Below are 4,206 nucleotides of genomic sequence, written 5' to 3'. Positions count from 1 at the left end.
TAAGGGGTTGAATGGATGTCTGTGCCCCAGCTGGAAATGGTATGAATAAAATCACCTCTCTTAGGTGTTCTGAAGCATGAATTTCAAATTCAGTAGTTATCCCATTGAGTTAGTGGGTAACTGGAGGGGTCATCACTAAATTCTCAAAAAGAAAAGACATGGACCACCTGGCTTTTTCATTTCATGTCCTTCACTAAAGAGGCATGAGTAAGCAGCTCCAGCTTCAAGTTGGCTTCCCTTCACTTGTGGCCTAAGGCTGCAGTTTTTATGACTCACTCAGGGGGAGAGGATTTGCCCCGAAGGGTACAAGGACAATCGCTCACATGTATGCACAAAGCCAGCCAGATTCTCCATGCAAAACTCTCTTCACCATCCTCTGTCATGCTTATTATCCTTCCATCAGCTGGAAGACAGAGGGCCCCCTAGAATGCCAAGCTGGATGAAGTAGGCACCCCATTCATCACTGGACAACTGGCTGAGGTTGACATAATATATACAGATTAGATTCCAGGCAGAGATAACCCTTCATGGCAAAGGCTCACAGCCGTGTGGTTTCCCAGACACCCAGAGTTTAAGACAGGTTGACCTTTTCAAGTTTGGCTTCTCAAGATACATGTTCACCTTACCAAGGGAACAACAACATCCGAAGAACATTCTGCTTATGAGTTCAACACAAAGTCTCTGCCTCACCTGTGGATATACCATCCACCTTCAGATTTCTAGTCTGAAGTGAAGCCAGCAAGACACTGTATATAGTTCAAGATACAGTCCACTCACTTGCTGAAGTACATGTACCATGAGATCATGTATTTGAAAAATCCTTTGAAAAGGCTAAAACAATGTATTGGTACATGGTATGAGTACTGTGAATCCTAACAAAGCAAAGATGGTGTTATGCCCTTGTTCAAAAGACTTCAAAGCCTCCTATTCCTTACAGAATTAAGTCCTAAGTCCTTATTAAGAGGGACTATTTATTCCCCTTTCCATGAGTCTTTACAAAAAACATGAGAGTACTTCAGGTCCACTTTCCAAAAGGCAATGACGTTAGAGACAAACTCTTTGCCCTTCTTTGGTGAAATGATTAACATAATTGGTAAAAACCATAACCAGAGGTGAGGCCACCCCACTGCCCAAGAGAAGATCTTCATTTTTGTGTTTCAACTTCATCTCCTGCAAAGAGATGGGTGGAAGTCTGGGTCATGTGGCCTCAAGATTTAGGCTTAGCTCTTTTCCAATCTAATTATTTCCAGAGAGTTTTATCTAATGGTGGTTCCTTACCCCATCTGGCTCTTCAACCAGAAACCTGGAATTGAAAAGAGTGAAAAGCAGAGCTCAAGGACAAGCCTATGCTGAGGTCCCAACACCATCGAGGCTCTCCGTAGATGAGGGAGGGGCATTCTAGGTTGAGGAAACAGCATAAACAAAGGCAGCAGACAGGAAAGAAGAGGTGCATTTTGGGAATGTTCACTAAGCTGATGAGACTGTAGCATTCAAGAACCCAGAAGGTGCAGTGACAGATGAGAATGGAAACATGCACCTCTGTGGGTTCTAGAACAGATCTATGTAATAGATTGTTGAAGAAACAAATTAAATCATTTAAAGTTTACAACAGTCCTGTGACACTGGTGATGTTATACCAGTTTGAGTGGTGATTTCTTCAGCTGAGGAAACTGAAACAGTCTACCTTCAGAGTTTGTACTCTTAACCATTATTAGACTAGCCCATACGTAGTGACTGGGAGGCTACACTGAGCACTAAAATTGAAGAGTAGAGAAAACAGAAAGGAATAGAAGAAAGAAGAAAAAGTGGGAGAGAAGAAACCAAAAGCCTGAGGTAATAATTAAAAGAATGCACGATCCTGTATCAAGTTAAGTTCTCAAGAGAGAGAGATGAGAATAGCTGGATTTCCACTGTAGACAACATAGTAGTAACAACGTTGTGATAAAAATGACTTAGATCTTTCCCTCCCCAGAGGTTCTCCAATAGTAGGGGCTATAATGGCTAGAGGACTCTGTTGAAAGCAAAGTCACTATATTCTCCCAAATCAAAATAGGTTAGTTCCTGCTTTGTCTCCACCCGAGTACAAAGCAGCTGAAACTTGCCTGATGGTCTTTTCCAAAGAGATGCAAGATGGGACAGGAAGTCCCTAAGGCCACCACTGGAAACTGCAGTAATTGAGGAGAGATGCTGTCTCCTGTCCTTTGGAAGGGGAAGGGAGTGCTTCACTGGCTCTCTTCCTGAAGCCATCTCAGGGGAAGGGCCCTAAAAGAATGTTCCTAGAAGTTGGGAGTGTGGATCAAAAGACGAGACTGACACCTCATTCCTGATTGGGATGTCCAGTCAATGTCTGGTTTTGCTAACCTGTTTCTGAGTTGTTGGGGTAGAAAAAAAGAACAAGAGGAGACAGGATTGTGATCCACTTGGCAAGGGTCCCCAGGTTTACAAGAGGTACAAAAGATGAATCTCCCCTTTGTCCTAGAGTCCCTCAGAAAGGATATTAGGCTGGAGCTGCAAGTTTGCTGGAGGCAACTACCTTGTGGAGCTAAGAGGAACAGCCGTCAAAGGACTGAGTCCTGAGGTCACCAGCTGGAAGTTACCAGAAAACCAAGGGGAGCTTCACAAGTGGCCCCTAAGACTTCCTAAGAAAGATGATATCATAGCACACAAGGAGCAGAAGCTACAAGGAGCAGAAGCTACCTATAAGGTAGAAACTACTAGGAGTCCTACCCTTGATATTGATTGAACTGATCCCAGACACTTCAATGGCTCCCGCCAGGTCATGAGGCTGCCCAGAAACAAAGCCAGTGCTAATCACATCTTCTTATTTATTGCCTAATGCTCACTCAAGTCACCTTGTCTCCATGTCAGAGCCACAGGAAAAACTTGGTATTTCAGATTACTGCAACAGAGTCCCAAGGCAAATACTGGCTAAGACACAACCATGGTCACTGCCTAGAAATGTTCTCCTCAAAGCTAATTCTGGTTTGTAGAATATCCAGTCAGAGCTATACTTCCCCATTATGCTGAATTACAGAATACAGCAATAAGACTAACCTTCCTCTTAGCACCAGCCACCGTGGGCTAAATGGCAGTAAAAAACAGGCTCTCACTGGCATCATTGCTGTGAAAATGCCAGCAGCAGGTGAAGATGGGGTGGAGCTTATCTGAAAGGTGCAATGTGGCCAGAAGTTAAACTTCAGCTCCAGAGTGGTTATGATAAATACATTTCTTATATTGAAGCATCAGGAAAAATTTTACAATATGCATTACACCCCAAATCATGGTAGTCTTCTGAGTCAGAAAGCCACAGTGGAAGGAGGAACTGGATTCCTTCAGGTACTTAAGCCACACATTCTTAAAATACCTGCCAATAATCTTCCTATACTGTAAGAGGATGGCCAACAGGGACCAAAGATGAGACTGTAAACCATATTAGTATTTTCATTTCTATCTTTTATAGTATATTTCAGGTAATACCAGAGAAGATTTTTGTGGAACAAAGCCATGTAGGAGGCTCAAGTGACCTTTTCCCTAACCCCTGTGTTAGTTCATTGCAGATTGCTAGATGGTATCAGAGGGGAAAAAGATTTATTAGGGGAGGGAACAGAAGAAGGTAGAGAGAGCCCTCAGATCAAGATGTATGTCTGACACCTATACACGGAGAGAAGGAAGGAAGGAGGATTGGGTAAAGTCTTAGACAGAAGCCCAGTTCCAAGAATGTTTTGTCCAGGCCAGTGGGGAGTCCTCCAGCCAAAGCTGCCCACTGGAGGAGTCCCACATCTCTGCGGAGTATCTAGAAGCATCCTACAAGAAGAGTGCCTGGGAGCCAACACATTTAGAGGGGCAGCAGCTCCAACCATCAGTCAGTTGTGTTCCTTATAGTGGGAGACCTGAATAACACATTTTCATGGTCACCACATTCCCAACGATAGCAGTCAGGGCTCAGAGTTCAAAAAAACCAGAAATCAACTCTGGCTCAAGTGTATTAAAAAAAGGAATTTATAGGAAGGTACTGGGTAGCTCACAGGATTTATGGGAAGGCTAGAGGAAAGGCTTAGGAAATGGGCTGGAATCAAGGTTTTGCCTCAGAAAATGTCTGATCAGAGTGCTGCTGCTGCTGTTGCCACCGGACGCCAGACTCCACCACTTTCTCTGCATCGTGGACACCACCACTGCCTCCCCCCCCCACTGCCATGACTAGACATT

At 44.0% G+C, this 4,206-nt stretch overlaps 1 long non-coding RNA gene across 1 annotated transcript; it reads left to right on the top strand.

Moving 5' to 3' along the window:
• The first annotated feature begins 1,620 nt into the window (after positions 1-1,620).
• On the top strand, positions 1,621-2,816 carry LOC140698997 (uncharacterized). The gene is made up of 2 exons (XR_012077010.1): positions 1,621-1,833; positions 2,480-2,816. It is a non-coding gene; the product is annotated as an uncharacterized lncRNA (long non-coding RNA).
• Positions 2,817-4,206: the final 1,390 nt, after the last annotated feature.

This window comes from Vicugna pacos, chromosome 10, assembly GCF_048564905.1.
Source record: "Vicugna pacos chromosome 10, VicPac4, whole genome shotgun sequence".
Lineage (NCBI taxonomy): Eukaryota > Metazoa > Chordata > Mammalia > Artiodactyla > Camelidae > Vicugna > Vicugna pacos.
The sequence above is the reverse complement of the archived record's forward strand: the minus strand, read 5'-3'. Positions and strand labels throughout refer to the sequence as shown.